This window comes from Pipra filicauda, unplaced genomic scaffold, assembly GCF_003945595.2.
Source record: "Pipra filicauda isolate LSUMZ 115617 unplaced genomic scaffold, ASM394559v2 scaffold208_size1342795_pilon, whole genome shotgun sequence".
Lineage (NCBI taxonomy): Eukaryota > Metazoa > Chordata > Aves > Passeriformes > Pipridae > Pipra > Pipra filicauda.
The window spans coordinates 1,063,049-1,081,795 of NW_024104319.1; the positions used below are offsets into that span (position 1 = coordinate 1,063,049).

The 18,747-nt window shown below is 41.0% G+C and overlaps 1 protein-coding gene across 4 annotated transcripts in view; it reads right to left on the reverse strand.

Annotated features, from left to right (window-relative positions):
- Positions 1 to 17,849, reverse strand: part of PCGF3 (polycomb group ring finger 3) — a 50,031-nt gene extending 32,182 nt beyond the window's left edge. For 2 of the 4 annotated variants that reach the window (XM_027745167.2, XM_027745166.2), the window contains exon 1: positions 17,680 to 17,740. The gene's annotated coding sequence lies outside the window, so the exon portion shown is untranslated. Of the gene's footprint in view, positions 1 to 17,679 lie in introns of all 4 variants that reach the window. The other 2 variants (XM_027745168.2, XM_039380932.1) reach the window with 2 other exon arrangements.
- Between the last annotated feature and the right edge of the window lie 898 nt (positions 17,850 to 18,747).

An 18,747-nucleotide genomic window follows, 5' to 3' on the forward strand; every position in this document is an offset into this window, starting at 1 on the left:
ACATACTGGAAGTGTAATTAAGGAAGAGATCACATTCCCGTATTTCAGCAATAGGAAGATTTTCAAGTGGCAACAGATGGCAGGCATCTCTTATCAGAAATAAAGCTTGATAATGAACACAAAGTAATACATGATATGAGAATTTTTTATAGGTACTTTGTTTTCTTTCAGAGTATTAATTTAAAAAGCTACTTTAAGTGCAGTTATAGTGATCTACATTGAGCTTATAAGTTACAATACAAATTTCATTGTAAAATGATGTCTATCTTCAAATCAATACTTAAAAGTTATTGAAACTAATCCAGAAGACTGCTGCTATGTTACAAAAGAAGGATTTAAAAAAAAAAAAAAAAAAAAAAAAGAGCTGGCTACTGGCAAAAACATCCTAGAGAAAGAAACATAAATTATAAAAATCATGTATTCCTGTAACTTGCCAAACATGTAGAAAACAGAAGATTAATCCAGTTCTCAGAGTGCTTTCAGAGAGGCTATTTTTTTTTTCTGTTAGTTTACTGAAGTGTATTAAAATATTAGGGTTTGGGGGGTGTTGTTTGTTTATGTGGTGGTTTGCTTTTTCGTCTCCAAGCAGCCACCTCAAAAGCAGCACACTACAGTCATAAATTGTCTTGGTCTTACTTACTAACACCATAAAGCCAGCCTGTAAATTTCAAAAAAGGGAAAAGAAAGTGATTAAACTTTTCAAGGTTTCTTGAATGGCATTTGAAATGACAGTAAACATACCGCTACAAAAATACAGGGACATTTAGTGTTACAAATTTCTTACCATTTAAGACATCCTTGTCCTACATCAACTTTTTCTACATCAGGCACTAGGGGGCACGTAGCTAGCCGGTCAAATTTCAGATGCAAGACTCTGAAGCACCTTAGCACGAGACTCTAATCACTCTGGATCAGAATTCCAAACTTTTGAACTGTACCGAAGTTCTGCGTCTTGGTGGGACACGTGTCTGGCAGAAGATCTGCAATGAGCAGCGTGTCTGGAGACTTGCAGACTGTGAGCATATGAGGTGGCCCTACAGCAATAGCATGGAAACTTTTCAGTTTCGTTGTACCTGCAGCACCAGCTGCTAAGGGAAATGGGATTTTCTCTTTTTCAACTCCAGCCTTCTCAATCATTCACTCCTTTAAAGCTCTGAGACAAGTAATGTAGTGGGCAGAGTAGGAGTCAGCAGCAGCACAAAAGCAGAGGGAAGGAAAGGGCGAGACAAAAAGGGTTTGAAAACAATAAAACACTTTTAGAATTTGGTGTCTTGCACTGGTTTTAGCTGCTCTACTTGTACTCAGTACCACTGAAATTAGGGCTGTGTACTTAACTATAATGTCAGTTTATTACACTACTAAGCCCACTTAGAAATAGGACAAAATTTTATTACCAAGAATTTTATGCCCATCTTTCACACACCCCAACAAACTAAGTACCATCTCGGAGAAAAAGGTATTGAATATAAAGAATCATAGGACAAAGAATTATCTTTTGCAACTTTTGCACTCATATGTTAATAAGAAGGGCAGAGTTTTTAAAACTCACTTGACTGCCGCGTTCAAACCTCTACAGCTTGTATTTAAGTTTAGCCAGTACCTAGCCCTCCACAGGAACCATTTGCACACAGATGCTTTCACTAACAGCGAGTATTACACATACCTATCAGAAATCATGTTATGGTAATGTAAGCCATTTCCACTTCATGCTGGTAGAGCTTAGGCAGCTGTAGCATAAGCAGAGAAGAACTACAGCATGAAAACACTGCCCCAAAGCAGATGTTTCATTTAACAATAGAAAACCTAAAGGAATCTGACACATTTGTAATATAATCCAACTAGAAATGGTGGTTTAATGGTTTCAAAGTGCTAAAATATCAATACTATTATTCTTCATTTTTATTTTGGGGAATCTTTTTAAATCAAATGGACTTACTACTGTATGTGGTCTATTGTATAATATCTGTATGTGCACAAAGTTCTTCTATATAGATTAGTAAGGCATACATTTAAAATACAATTTAGTTAGTGAAACTTTTGTTTAGAAAAACTTTGAGAGATTACATTGTCAGTAAATTTCCTTGCAAGAAAAAAATTCTGTTGCACTTTACATTGGAAAATGTATTTCCTTAACTGCCACCTAGCTGTCTTGATTAGCAGAACTTTAGAATTTCATCACTATACTGTACAAAGCAGCTCTTAATAAGGTCTCATTAAAACATCTTCCAGACAGGTAATGCTGTTTCAAGGCTTAGGGATGCTTTGGGAATGACTCATAAATCTGCAGATGGTCTTCTGCTGGACTGCTAAATCCATTTATTCACAGGAAGGTTAACGGAGAACTTGAGAATGCCCAAGGCAAGAGGATGCACTGCACGGTGAAAAACTGAACTTTGTTTGGCAGTAACACACCATTAGCTTGGCTCCACAGCCTGTGAAACCACTTCCTTGAAAACTCTTAAGTCAGGTCCATTCCACACACCTCTACCAATTAAAATATACTTAGTTGTTCATATCGTGAGTTGGTCATGACAGGGTCTTGACATAGTTCTTAAAAGAAACTAACAAATACTAGGGCACAGAAGAGTATCTGCGCAACAAGAAGTTAACATTTTCTGCAAGACAGCTTGAATGAAAATGTCTGACTGGCCAGATTTTATCCTACTACACATTTTTTGCTGTTTCTGACAAAAAATCGCTAGCTTAATTACATTCAAATTACTCTTTACATTCTGTTGTTTTCTTTATTTAGGGCTGAGGGTAAAAGATCACTTCCAATCAACATGCATTTACAACCATTGATAAAACTGGGAAGAAGTCTTAAAAGTGTCAAAGATTTTAGAAGTCTTTAAAAATATTATAAAAACAGAGCATTATAGCAGGAGTGAACTTCATTTCATAAATGAACATCACTAAGATCTTCTCTAAATACAATCTGGCTCATTAGCAGAAATCAAAATCACTGCTAGGGGCAGGCGGCTTTTGAAGAAAAGACTGCTCTTGAGTGCTATCCCAGATTAAGTCTTGACAAAATGGTATAGACACATTTGTCATACACTGGAATAGTATGTTCCAACATCCTCCTTGTTGAGAATTTAGAGACCTAATTTACAAGTCATTAAAGGGGCACTTCATTTCACATGGACCAAAAGGAGACTAAGAGATTCTTGACTTCCAGTAATTTAAGTGTGAGATCAAAACCAGCCCTGAGTCTCATGAAGAAGAAAGTTCTTTAGAACCAAACCTTCAGTGAGACTCTGCTATCTGAACCCACATAATTTCCTTGAATGTTTAAAATCTGTGCATTTCAGAGAAAGTAATTTAAGGTCTTAACCACAGCTGAAACAGACTGTAGTCTTCCTCACAAAGTCTTCTGCAGAACAGATGGGCAACTCAAAACATCAAGTGGCTTTCAGTTGCCATTTGAACTGATGGTGTACATTTGCACTGATTGGTCCATTGGTATCCATGCAAGATACCAAGGGCTTGAAAGGTTCACCACAAAGAACTGTGGTCCTGTGCCATCAGCTCTTAAAAAACTTTAAGCTTTTGTGATCTTCACCTTCCTTCTTCCCCTTATATATGTATATTTTAACTTTCACTGTTGAAAAATCTTAATCCTACAGTGAACACATCTAGTTACATAAAATGTTAAATGCAATTCTAGAACCCAAGAAATCAACAACAGAGACAAGGTAAACGTGTATCCCTAGTGAGTAACTGTATCATAACCTGAGTACTAGGATTTTTGCATCTTCATCTGAAGTAGTTACAGGTCTCTACCAGAAACAACAATTTTCCCTATTAGCTACTTATGAAAAACAGAGGAAGAATCTTCATGTAACACAATTCCTCTTGTTATTTATGAAAAGGCCTTTAAAAATTCAGGTTTTCAGTCACCTGACTGCACACATTGGTCCAGATACATTGGCACAGCAGTAAAACAGTAGCTGTCAAAATGGAAATCTGTACTGAGAAGCCAGATGCTACCAGCAGGTAAGAAATAGAAAGGTGCTACAATTCAGCTGAATGCACATTTTACCAGCAATCCCTTTTTAATGTTCCTATGTAGTTTACGCTCAGATAACAGTTAACCCGATGGTTAACTAATCCAAACAAAACTTAAAGATTTGGAAGGACCTGAAAAATTACATATCCATTACTTTGGTTAAAACAATTCAGTGACCAAAGCTTTACAACTTCACGGATTTATCCAATAATTGCCTCCGTGCTAATACAACAAAGGATGAGGAAATGTTGCTGGAACTGTCCCATAACTTGCAAATGGTTAGCAAGTATTCTGTATTTTTTTCTGGATTCAAATGTATGGATAGTAACTTACATAAAGGTAGCTACCCATGTACCATACAACTCTAATGATAAGGAGCCTTGCAAAATCATGTTATTGTTCCTGAAACCCCGGGAGGGCTTTAAGATGCACTCTGCTCACACCTTTCCCATTGTTCTAACGTTCAGCTCTTTAAGACACAAATTGCAGCAAAGATACAACAGTTACTCAGTCTCCTTTGAACTAGCTGCTGCAGCCTTCTTACCTCAGATGCAATCCTCACCTCTGCAAGTATGAAAACAAACCTGGTAGCTTGCATTATTTACTTAGCATTAACAGTATATTTAACGGAATATTAATCAATAGAGCACAAAAGCTGTTTTTATTTCTACCAAAACCTGTTCAGTCCTCCATATCTTCCAGTATTTGATTCCCTCAAGACCTCTTAACCTGAAGTCTTGAAACTTCAGTTTTGAAAACACTTTTCATGCTTTTTCCTCTCTCAAAAGAAATACAATTGTCAAAGTGAAAACATGGAGGAAGGGTCACAAAAATGCAACACAAAATCAGGACCGTGTGATCTGCGACTTGCAGGTGTCAAAATAAAAGCACCAGTCTTTGTGCTGGTTTTGGCTGGGGTAGAGTTAATTTTCTTCACAGTGTCTAGTATGGGGCTGAGCTTTGGATTTGTGCTGAAGCCACGGTTAATAATATAGAGATGTAATTGTTATTGCTGAGCAGGGCTTACACTGAGCCAAGGCCTTTTCTGCTTTTGTACTGTAGCACCAGGGAAGAAGTTGAGGCTACATGGCAGGCTGGGAGAGGACACAGCCAGGACAGGTGACCCCAACTGACCAAAGGGATATTCCAGACCATGTGACATCATTCTCAGTATATAAAGTGGGGGGAGGAAGGAGGAAGGTGGGGGAGGATGTTTGGAGTGATAGTGTTTGTCTTCCCCAGTAACCATTACACATGATGGGGCCCTGCTCTCCTGGAGCTGGCTGAACACCTGCCTGCTTGTGGGAAGCAGTGAATTAATTCCTTGTTTTGCTTTGTTTGTGTATGTGGTTTTTGCTTTCCTAATTAAACTGTGTTTATCTCAACCCACAAGTTTTCTAGTGTTTGCCCTTCCGATTCTCTCTCCCACCCTGCAGGTGGGGAAGTGAGAGAGTGGTTGCCTGGGGCTTGGCTGCTGGCTGGGCTTAAACCAGGACAGTCCTTTTTTGCACTCACTGTCAGGCAAAAACGGCTCAAGATAATGACGGATTTGACCGGGATGTACTAGATTGAATTTACAGCTGTTAGTGCTGTTTAGCTAGTAATCAGCAGGCTCCTGTGCTTGCTATGGGGGTGGCTTTCCTGTCTGTATACTAAGAGTCTAGTGCTTGTTATTGGCTGCTTTTTGCTTTTGCTGCTTGCTGTAGTGCTGTACTGCTGATCACCTCACCGAATTGTGCCAGGGAACGTTCTGACAACAGCCATGGCAATGCCCCTGGGCTGGCAGGTGGCCAGGGTGTTGCTGATGTTTTGTGCTGCTGTACTGGACAGGCTGGAACTTTGGTCTGCACTTGAGCTGAAGGGACTGCGACACTTGAATGAGTCCAATGGAAGAGATATCCACCTGCAGCCCACAGAGGACCCCGTGCTGGAGAAGCCGGATGCCTGAAGGAGGATGTGACTCCGTGTTTCTCATGGTAAGTCTTTCGTTCAGATACCATTCCTTACATGTAACAAACTTCCCTTGAAAGACAGTGGACAGTCACTCACAGTGCTGAAGGCCCAAAAGGCATTTCCATCAACTGCAACTGAGCTGCAGAACTATCCAGAAACTCCGAGACTCTCTATTCCTCAGCTCTGCAAAAAACCCTCAGGGCCCTCTGTCCTCTGCAGAATCAAGGGCAATGAATAAGCTCCTGTCAACCCTACAAAGGCAGAGGAAAAACAGCAACCTGGACAAATCAAGCTTGGCAGAACTCTTCTCCCTTTGTACTCCTGTCAACTGCACTCAAAGTACAGCCCCCAATGTAAACAGCACTTAAAATGAAGACTGCCATTAGGGTGCCATTAGAGTGACAAAAGCATGTAAACTACTAGTAGGAGAAGGAATAGTTGAGAGGAATTAGGAAAGAAATTAACACATTAACAGGTAATAGAAAGTGAAAAAACAGTGGTTTGAACAAAGGAGGATTGTAAAGACAGGGCAAAAAACCCGAACTCACCCAATAAGCACAAAAAACCATTCCTCCAATACAGTAAAACTCTAGCTTTTTAAGCTCTGAACTTATTTTGACATGCTGACCATACCACTCTTATCATAATAAATCAGAATAGGAACATAAAGAGCAGCACTAAACTACTGATATTCTAACCCAGCCATAACAGGTTTTTACCTTTTCAACTTTTCAGCAATTAGATGCTTTATCCATTAGAAACACCAGAAAGCACAGAGGTTTGAAAGTATCTTCTACCAAAACACAGAAGACACTCATAACTAGATTTCATTGGCCATGTCTCTCCCATTTCATATGTTCTGAATTTGTCTTAATATGTTTGCATTTGGGATCAGTCCCATTTCAAGACGGAAAGATTCCACTCATGCTTGTGGCAGGCTTAATGAAATTATGATGGAGACATGAGACTGGCATCTCTGGTTTCCTTAAGCTGCTATGTGTGGTCATGTAAAACAACTATTACACTTTCCAGCCTGAATTACTTCAATGACTGAAGATTGCTCCAACATTCCAGTTCAAAATGCTTCACAGTATTTTCAGCAGAATAACAGTGTTTGAAAACTTGTAGAAAGAATTATACCTTTAAAGCCATCACATTCCATTTATTTTCATTTTCTTGTCACCATTAGATCTAGTGTTCTGCACACATGTAGGAATGGAGGGAAGAAGTTAAATGTCTAGCAAACGAAAACACACATTATCTTCCACAATGAAATGACAGTTCACATAAAAAAATATCTGCAATTATCAAACCTTTTCCTGTTTTGTTGGATTTTGGTTTGGGGGTTTGTGTTGTTTTGTTTCAGGTTGTTGGTTTCTTTGTGGTTTTGTTTTTATGTTTCGCTGTCAGTGTTGCAGCAAAGATTTCCAAAGTTTATGCAGTGAAAAAAACCATCTTAACAGATAATCTAATAATACGTCACAGTTCAAGAAAACCTCATAGTACAAATGGAATATCATTCAATCATCCTAAACTTTGCATCAAAGTAATTCTTAACAGGTAGTTCTGCAAACTCTAACCAAAAGGCAGAGCAACACCATTACAACATCACTATCTTGTCTGTCAGTGTCCTAATACTGCAACATGACACTGGTTTAGGGGACAAGGACTCTAGACAGAAAAATCCAGTGGACAACAACAGCATCAGAGACTTCAGCACTTACAACTGAATTCCTCGCTGTGACCCAGTCAATGCTGTGACATGATATTTGCTGCTTTATTTAAAACAGTAGGCAGGAGCTGAAAGGTCTAAATTATTAAGGCAACAAAATAATTTCACCATTTGTGCAAGGGCCTCGACAACCTCACTTCTGCAGTGTTAGAAATGACAAGCTGCAACTGTCCGCACCCCTTGCTGGAGAAGGCCACCTTGAAGCTAAAATTCCTTACACATCAGGTGATTATTTTAACAGAATATTAGCATAAATCACTGATGAAGGCAACTTTATGGTAGTACAGGCTTAATGTAGCAGAAGAGCAAGGAAAAAACTCTTCAGGAAAAAAGGCAGGTGTAATGAGAGCTAGATCCACCAACTTGCCTGACAGGCAAAATTCTCAACTGCTATTCTTACAGCATACATTAGTAAGATCTCTCAAAATGATAGGCTGTACTCAAATTCAGTAGTTTTAGTCCATAACCAAGTTGAAGACATGCTCTGCGTTTAGATCTTTGCACAAAGGTCTTCGGAATCTCTTAAAACAAGGCACTGATGTGGGCAATTACAGGTAATGTTAGTGAAAATAAATAAGTTGAAACAGAAAACAAATTGCTAATCAGTTAGATCTTGCCAACTTCAAGTACAAAAGACAGCACTTACAGAAAAGTGAAACAAAGTAATAGACTTAATGAAAAATAAAATCTGTAGAAGAATGGAACAGTGGACCAGCTTCTTGGTTTTTTTGTAGAAGAGACACCTTGTGAAAAGCCAGTATGAAAGCAGACAAAAAACGACTCAATGGCTTTAATGCTGCCGCAAGGAGTCATGACAGCATTTCACATGGACATAATGATTCTATGATATACTCTAGAACCTTTCTACTCCACAGTAGCAGATCAGAAAGCAGCAAATTACAAAGAAAGCAGCGTCTTCTATTAACTAAAGCTTTTTATGTTTACCTTTGACTCATTCTGTATGAAAGGGTATCCGTCATTAGAAACATCACTGAACTTACAGAGTGATCAAAGAATTGATGATTAGCATTCAAAGAGAGAGCTGTAACCAACAAAACTGTTCAGTCGCACATTGATACAAACTACTCAAAAACTGCAGAAAGAAAATATTCTCTGAAAAGGCTCAGCCTAAACAGAGTCTGACAGTCCATGCAAGGTATAAGTAAATAAACAAACACCATCTCTGCTACTTATCATAATAATTGTATTTCAGGTATACTTTAAGTCTCCCCATAGGAATTTTTAAAAGCAAAATCACTTTCATAGACCCTTATTGCTTCCTACAACAAATTTCAAACACTAGATGGATGTGTGACATGCAGTAAAAAGAGAAGAAAGTCCTTCAGTGCAGAATATTAACTACTGCAGCCTGCTAGTAGCCTCTATAGGGTTGAATTTGGTTCCTCTCTGCAATTCACCGAGAACTACTTTTGGAGATTGAACTGCCATAAGAGAAAATCAAAACAACGTACCAACATTAACAAAAATGCAATAGTGACATCTACACTGTCACTGTCTCCCTCCATTCTTCAGAACACACCCTAATAATCATCACAACAAACAGGCATCAGTAGAAGTTTGGTTGACAAGGTCAGAAAGGACCATGTCTCACAGAGATCTCCACACAGCAAACCCCAGGCATCCGAAAGACTTTTTGTTCTCAGTATTTACCGTGTGTAGGTCTCTTCATACTTGAAAGAAGTAATTTCAGAGGGGAAAAAAAAGATGAAGAAAAGCTCATTCCTTTGGTTTTGGATTAAAGCTGTGAGGAGAGAGCTGAATTTTGGGGTTTTTTTTCCATTTGAATGCTAAAATTGTCAAACTCTGCAGATGGTGATAATGGATGAGTAAGTCGAAAAAAGGTTACTTATCATGGGAAGCCATAAGTGGTTAAGGAATCTGAGGGAGAAGCAAAAGCAGCTCATTTTTCCTTTGTCTTCACTCTTCCAGTGAATATATTTTATGGTAACATCAGGCATAATAATGAAGGTTACAGAAGAGGATTCCAAAATCTTTTCACATATGCTGACACCCCGTACTTCCCCATTCTAAAGATCAAACAAATGTCTATGACACTTTCCAAACACCTCCAGAAATTCAACTCACTGTCAACTCATGCTTGTGCTTGAAGACTAAATGCTCTGACAGAGCACTGGCTTTGGAAGTCTATCTGAGGTTCCAATATGAAAGTCATGGAGGGAGGAACTGAAACCTGGGGACAGCATGTACTTCCTCTTCCCAAAGGGAAACAGCAAAAATAATTCATTTGAAGACCATAATTCATTTACGTACTTGATCACAGAATAGCTTATATATAGGATTAGTCCTACACCTATTTTCATCCCATGGCATTGAAAATTCAATGAATACATATAAAGGCCAGGGTAAAATACATCTTTGTTCAAACAAAAACCAAAAAACCCACCAAAACCAAAGGGAAACAAACCAAGAAATTATCCTGTCTGTATCTGCAAAAATTCATCCAAATTCAAGCCATTGTTAATCATTAAATCATAATTACACAACCCAAGAGCTATTATTACCTAGGAAAAATAACCTTACATAATTTGAATAACTGTTACAGATTAGAGCAAATTAACTCCAATAAACAATTTCCAGTGGTAGCACCTAAGATTATACCTAAAAAGTTACAATAAAAATCAGAGCAACTAACACAGCACTTTTTCTGCCTCTGTACTTTGACGATAATGAAAAGAAACCTTCAAGATTCACTTAATACCACGTGGATCAATCTGCACAGACAGCTTCTGGTAACTTCTATCAAAATTTGAAAGAACCTGACAAGTAAGGTGAACTGAAGAAAACTGCTCCACTAGCTACCCAGAATCCTTTTTACCTGGTCTGGTGCCATCTACATTACCTCAGACACACGCCTATACAAGTCTAGACTACTTTTCTTGTGGCCAGTGGTCAAAGAAAGAAGGATGAATGAAGCATTTTACCAATATAAACACAAGACTTCTTTATGGAATAACCTGATCTTTGAAGGGATTTCGACCTCATTCTAGTCAGTCAAGAAAGAGAAGTACAAGATTAGAAACACAAAATTAATAAATTGGTATGAAAATGAACTATTTACTCTGGTGCCACCAAGCATAATGCTACTGTTAACAAGTATATGTGTTATTAAAAAGTACATTTCATTTAAACTCCTCTTAGTCAATAATAGTTAGATTGAAACTTTTGGTAAAATAAGGTATTGCTAGAGTATTCCAATGACAGAAAAAGCATATATGGATTTTTCCAGAGAAAAATACAAAAATATTGGTCGTCTCTCTGCAATTTGTCTGAGAACAGTATAAGCATAGACCAAAGAACTTTCTTCTACCAAGATTTTAACTAAAAATCTGTGAAGTAATCTTCGTCTCATGGTAACCCAACATAAAAAGCATGATCTTAAAGCATAAAGATGCAAGGCTACTTTGCAATCAGTTTAAGAAAACCGCTATAGGAAAAGACAGTTTAATTATTTCATTCAACAAATAAAACACCTGCATGGAAATGTTACTAAAACAGGTAAGTATTTATCTGTAAGCCCATGAATTTCACTCAAGAGTGAAATTTTTTTACTGATCTCTTTACACACCGAAGAACTTCTCCACAAGTGCAGACTTTTGCACAGGGAAAGAGCAACTTGTACTTGTGAACAAGAAATTCTAAGCGAGCGTTTAACAAGTGATGACGTTATGCTTGCTTTCCCTGAAAAAGACTGAGTAGAGCTTAAAAAACAGACAGTAAACAACCAACTAGAACAATGGTAAAGAAAGACTAAACCTTTGCTGTAGCACTGCAGCTGGAGGGGGTGGGCAGCTTTCCTAAGTGCAGCCAGAAGCAACCAGGCAAACGTTGTATATTAGCTGGGGGTCCACACCCGAGAAGAAAGGAATAACTTCAAAGATGGAAGGAAAAACATTACACGCATCAAGAAGACTGGTTTGAATACAGCGTGTTAGCACTCTTAAGTGAGCAAACAGCATTGGAAGTATCTTTAACAGATACAAATTTAACAAAAGCTACACTTTGAAATATAAATAATTTGATATGGAAGCAGGGGCATATGTATTCTTAGCAGTGTATATGACTAGGTACTTAAACGAGCACATAAAAAATTCCCTTACCTCTTCCTATTTTGAATATGAATAGTTCATATTTTAGGAAAAAATATAAATTAAACAAAATCCAGTGATTATCACAACACAACAGTACGAAATACAATCATCTGAAATGCAGGAGTTAAGATCCCAGACCATTTTGACCTTAGTCCCAAGACAGAGCTTAAGCTTCCAGATGTCTCTACATCCAAATGATTTCTGGAAAAAGTTGCTCTGAAGGAACAAAGCGCGGCACTATGTAAAAAAAAAAAAAAAAAATCTCATTCCTCAAATTTATTCTACTGATTGTCACTGCTTAGTGCAACAAATAAATTCTTTTATAATAAAAAAACCACTTTGTCTAACAAGTTAAAATTTGGCAATGTCCTTTCACTAAGTAACCAACTGACCCATGGCTTTCATGATGCCAATCTGTGTCCTCAAACTAATAGTTCAGATACCACAAGAAATGTCAGAGATAGCTATTCATAAATAAAGAATATATAACTTGGCCAGCTGTACTGTACCTTTCAGCTTGCTCTTTCACGTGACAAACTAGAAAAAAATGTACAGCACAACACATTACCTGAAAACTCATCAAACGCTGCACTGATGTGTTTCCATGAATAAAGGACATGTATGATAACAAACACTATATTCATGTTTGCATGCATATTGCAAAAGTGTAACAGAGATGACCTGTTCTGGCATAACATCACCCGTAATTCACACAAAATTTATATTACATATAAAGTAACTGTGATGTTACTCGACAATAATTAACTAAAGATAGTATCATATACTGTCTGGTTATGTGGAGAGCAAAAAGAAAGTTCTTAAATAAAAGTAAAAAGCTTGACAAGATGGCCATTTGCAAGTCAGCAAATAACATCATACTCGTTCTGGTAACTTGAAAAAACTTTTCCTCTCTTGATTAAGCAAATACTGCACAGCATATTTTCACTGACACCAGACATACACAGAATGCTTTCTATCTTAAATCAAAATGAATTTATGGTTTCCAATAATAAGGACAGTCTCGGTTTCAAACAAGAAGGATCCTTATTTTGCTGCCAAAACATGAGCCTTTCTAATGTAGACAAAGTTCTAAATTATTATCAGTTACAAAGTCAGAATACAAGTTAGTTATCTCTTAAGATCCTTCCAAATAAATGTCCGTAGGGATAAGTCTCCTCCTTGATACTTTGCAGAGATAGAAAATAATGGCAGACCTAGTTTAAGTGAGTTCTTCTACTGTCAGCAAAACTACTAAAAGGACTGGTTTCCACACTTGTGTATTTCTTCCTTACAAACTCACCATACCTTATACTAATGCCACTACATATACCTCTTATTTTCACCAGTTCTCACCCCTACCCCCTCAACAATTTCCCCCACTGGCTCTATCTACTTATAATTGTGATTTAAAAAACAGGCAGTCATAACTGTGAGAACAGTCATTTTCTGGCACAAAGAACAAGTAACTTGAGCTCACCATAGTTCGTCGTTCCCCCTAATTTTGAATGATCTGTACCACTCCCTACTCTTGAAAAGTATGTGTTGTGTTTGTCAAAAAAAATAGACCCTTAAGTTCCTACATATAGTTTGAAGTTCCTAGTATAAAGTATTGCTTCGAATTAAGGAGAAGGAGAAAGAGGGGGAAAAAAGAGAAAGTGCTAGTTTATCCCTTCCTACAATGCTGGCTCTCCAATATGACTGCAAGACTTCAGGTCTCCACAGTAGTAACCTTCAATCAAACTTCCAGTGGTAAATAAGACTTTCATTCTCACTAGTTCTCACCACGCTGGGTATTTCACTTTCATAGTCTGCTGATTTAAGTACAGGCGCACTCATTCCATAAAATTAACTTGAGAAAATCTAATTTTAAGCCCATCTGCGAGGCAACAGCAGCACCAGCGGTGACTGAGGTAAGTCAGGGGGTGAGCATTAAATCAAGCTGTACAGGGGGGTTCCCGAGCTCAGGGACTCCCAAGCAACAGCCCAGAGCCCCCTCCAGACAGGGAAGCCCTCACAGACAGGGAAGCCCTCACAGACAGGGAAGCCCTCACAGACAGGGAAGCCCTCACAGACAGGGAAGCCCTCACAGACAGGGAAGCCCTCGCAAACTAATCAGGCTGGGGATGAACAGACCGAGAGCAGCCACGCCAAGAAGGACTGGGGGTGCTGGTGGGTGAGAGGCTGGACATGACCCAGCAATGTGCACTCACAGCCCAGAAAGCCAATTGTGTCCTGGGCTGCGTCAAAGCAGGGTGGCCAGCAGGGAAAGGGAGGGGATTCTGTCCCTCTGCTCTGCTCTGTGAGACCCCACCTGGAACATTCTCGGGTCCAGCTCTGGGGTCCTCAGCACAGGAGGGACATCGACCTGTTGGACTGAGTCCACAGGAGGGCCACGAAGATGATCAGAGGGCTGGAGCACCTCTGCTGTGAGGAAAGGCTGAGAGAATTGGGATTGTTCAGCCTGGAGAAGAAAAAGCTTCAGGGTCACCTAATTGCAACCTTCCAGTACCTGAATGGAGCCTACATGAGGCTGGAGAGGGACTTTTTACAATGGTGTGTATTGACAGGACAAGGGGCAATGGATTCAAAACGAAAGAGAGCAGGTTTAGATTAGATACTAGGTGTGAGAGTGGTGAGGCACAAGAACAGGTTGCCCAGAAAAATTGTGGATGCCCCACCCCTGAAGTGTTCAAGGCCAAGCTGGATGGGGCTCTAAGCAACTTAGTTTAATGGAAGACCTCCCTGCTCATGGCAGGGGGTTGGATCTAGACTATCTTTAAAGTCCCTTCCAACCCAAACAATTCTATTATTCTATGAATTTAGATAAAATCAGCAAGTTTTCCGTTGGCTTTTTAGAGCAATTACAGAACAAACCACTGTTTACAGTGTTTCCTCTTTTAGCAATGAAGCAGTGTTACATATCACAATGGAAAAGATTGCTTTGAACACAAAATAACCTGTTTCTTTTTTCCCTTTTATTGCATATATGACTTTCACACCCTAGCTAAACTTGCAGTCAATAACAAGAAGTAAACAGCAAGCTTACATTTTAAAAAGAGAGGTGCAAGGAATACTGTAAGTTTACTTCAAGACAGAGCTTCAAGATAAGTCTTGTATAAACTAAAACACATGGGCAGCTTCTGCCTGGCTTTTAACCTACTACAATCAAACTGCCCTGAGCAGGTTTTCCTCTACATTTCCTTTAAGTATGACAGCACACCTAACTTGGCAAATCAGAGAAGTTCCAACTATCTTTAAACATCTTCACTAGCAATGAAAAAAGAGACCAGAGTTTAGATTAATAAACTCTCAGGAATGCCGACAGTTTTAAATCCACTGCACATCCAAACACCATTATCAGTACAGGCTTACACTTGGTAATTCTAATTCCACACACGTGCCAAAGGGAGAAGACATTTCTTTTATAACATACAAGATGTCCTTATACTTTCTTGTAAGCTGGTATCATATCTTAAGACAGTAGCTGAAGAGTGAAATGCTATCAACATGCGTTTCAAAATACCCTGTCCACGTCTACCTCAGAGGTAGTACCCAGCTTGGAGCTTTCAATGCAAATGCTCCTACTGCTTTTAAGAGTGTTTCCCAGAGAGTTCAGGAATTTAATCTGGAATTACTTCAGTCCTGGGAGATCATTACTTGACAAAAGCTAGAAAGGTCACAACACCTACATTAAACAGCCACGTGTAAAAAAAGAAATTCAAGCTATTAAAGCAAGTGTAGAATAGTCCTGGAGGAGAAAACTTACCTGTATCTCAAATACAAAGCTTTGAGATGACGTCCTCTAAATCACTTAAGTAGACAGGAGAAGTAAGAGCAGGACAGCTGCAGTGACCAAAAGCTGTACTTTACAGTCTCTTAGTAGCAGAAATCTTTCCTAGCACGGTAATTAATTTCTGTCATTCTAGGCATTAGTATTAGGCTAGGATAATTACAAACTCTAAGTCGACTTCATTACAACATTTACAAGCGCTAAGTCTTGATTTTCTATGGTGACAGCAGAGTAACAAGATCAAGCAGGCCAGATCAGCCCACAGAGAGAAATCAAAATAGATTTTCCTCAAAAAGTGGTTTATGAAATGTTATATTTCCAAGCTCTCTATCACAGTACACCTAAGCATCTCTAGAAAATCGCATGACCCTCTTCTAATGCATCCTACATGTTTTCACCAAGTACCTTTGGTTCTGCACAGGTTCTGTACTCTCTTAAATATTCTCAAATTACCAACAAATACAACTTAAAAAGAAACAGAAAGGCTGCTGATTTCTGTTTCTATTCACCTTTGTAACCAAACAAAGAATTTTATGAATTGCAGAGCACCTTTATGAGGTACATGATGAGTACTGCAGTTGAGATTCTAACCTGACTTGCCATTAGAAGAACAAACATAAAGATTCACAAGTATCCTACACAACAATAATCAACAATAATTTTTAAAAAGCACATTACATAGTACTAAAAAGACTCAAAACAACATATTTAGGATATACGTAATTTATGCTAAATTTATGCATAAAGGAGACCAATCTACATTGGAAGACACATATATGGGATGCCCCTTAAACATAAAGGTTCACTCGACTTTTTTTTTTTTTAACTCAAAGCTTTTCATCCACAAACTTAACTCTTCAGTGAAACACATGAAGACAATTACACAGCATTATTTTGCAAAATGCCAAAAAAAAAATATTTTCAGCAAGTTCCAGACCACATAAAGGTAATAAAACAGAATTTCTTTAACTGGTTTCTCAGAGGCACGCATTTCATACAGAAAGCATGAAAGGGCTAAACTGATTTGACAGAAAGCATGCACAGACTAACAGTTTTGTAACAATTAAAAAAAAAAAAAGAGAAAATGTGAACATGCAAAGTAACAAAAGAACACCTAAGTACATCATAAGTCATAATAATCAAACCTCCTGTGAGCCTTACTAACTTTGGGACATGCTAAACTTTCCACACAGGACACTGAAGTAATAATCAACACTTTCAGACTAAAAGTGACCAACTTAAAAGGCCAAATGTGACACCACCACAACTCACTAGAACTCAGTGGCTTAGAAAACTATCAGAACTTTTTAATATGAAATACATATGTATGTATATATGTCCTTACACCTTGAAACAATTCAAAGCACCAGCATTCCACACTTTACCTGTGAGTATCAATTCCTTCCCTATTTCTCACGACTTCAAATCCCAGACACACAGCACTGGCTCCACATACCTGCACGGCTGAGGTCGCGCACCCAAGGGACGCGTCCCCCTCTGTTCTCCAGCTTACTGGAAACGCCATCCACACCCCTCCCCTCAGACACCCTTTCTCCCTAAGCCTGGAGCCTTGCCCAGACCCCCCCACACACAACAGGCAACTCCTCCCGAGGGTAGGAAGGTGTGGGGCGGGGGGTGTGGGGGTTTCCTTTCCCCCAGCAGCCAAGAGCCACCTTCCCCCGGTGCGGGGACAGGGACAGGGACAGGGACAGGGACAGGGACAGGGACAGGCGCTCCCGCGGCCCGCGGGGCGCTCCCTGACGAGTGAACCCCACAGAACCCCGACCCCGCCTGTGACCGGCCCCCGCCCGCCCCGAAAGTTCGAGCGCAGCCCCCCCAGCCCCCGGCCCGCTCCTCCGCAGCCCCCCACGCCCCCGGGGCGGAGAAGACCCTCGCCCCGCAACCCCCCCGCCGCCCTTCCCGTACCCCGCGGCCCCCACCGCAAATACCCCGCGGAGGGCGGGGGATCGCCGGGCCCGCCCCGCCCCCGAGCCCCTCAGCTGCCCTCCAGCCCCTCGGCGGGGCAAGGCCGGGACCCCCGCGCACCCCCCGGCCCTGCACTGACCTGACGGGGGGGGGCGCGGCCGCCGCTCGGGGCTACAGCGGGGGCTCCCCCCGCCGCCGCCAACCCTCCGCTCCCCGGCCCGTCCTCCCCCGGGCGCCACCGTAGAGCAGAGAGCAGAGGGGTCGGAAGCGCGAGGCGGAGGGGGAACACCGGTCCCTCTTCCCCTTCCCAGGAAAATTAAAAGGAAAAAAAAAAAGGGGGGGGGGGAATTAAAGGGCTCGGCCCGGAGTTTAAAACAAAGAGGCGGAAATAGCCGAGCGCGGCCCGACCGGAGCCGAGCGGGGGCGCCGCGCTCGCGGCGCATGCGCGAGGGGCGCTCACCCGGGAGCGGCGCCGGCCGCCCCCTCCTCCCTCCCCCGGGGAGAGGGGCCGGGAAAGGGGGTCCTGGAGTCCCGGGAAAGGGGGTCCTGGAGTCCCGGGAAAGGGGGTCCTGGAGCCCCCACCGGGCCGGGCCCCGACCGCGTCACCGCGGCATGGAGTCACGGGCTGCTCCGAGCTGGAAGGGACGCGGAGGCATCATCGAGTGCGGCTCTTACCCCTGCTCAGGACCATCCCCAAGAGTCACACCGTGTGCCTGAGAGCACTGACCAGGCGCTTCTTGAACTCTTGCCAGGCTTGGTGCTGGGACCACTTCGCTGGGGAGCCCGTTCCAGTGCACAGGCACCCTCTGGGGGAAGAACCTTTTTCTAATATCCAGCTTAAATGTCCCCCTGACTTCAGGCCATTCCCTTGGGTCCTGTCACTGGTGACCACAGAGCAGAAATCAGTGTCTGCCCCCCCTTGTGAGGAAGTTCTAGACTGCAATGAGGTTTCCCCTCAGTGTCCTCCAGGCTGAACAGACCAAGAGACCTCAGCCACTCCTCTTACGGCTTCCCCTCAAGGCCCTTCATCTCCTTTGGACACTCTCTAGTAGCTTAATATGTTTCCTATACTGTGGTGCTTAAAACTGCACACAATATTCAAGGTGAGGCCACACCAGCAAAGAGCAGTGATAGTAAGTCCCCAAGGTGCCTGGCCTTGAAAAATCCATCCAACTTGTGAGCAGGAGGGTGAGGTCAGCAAAGCTGG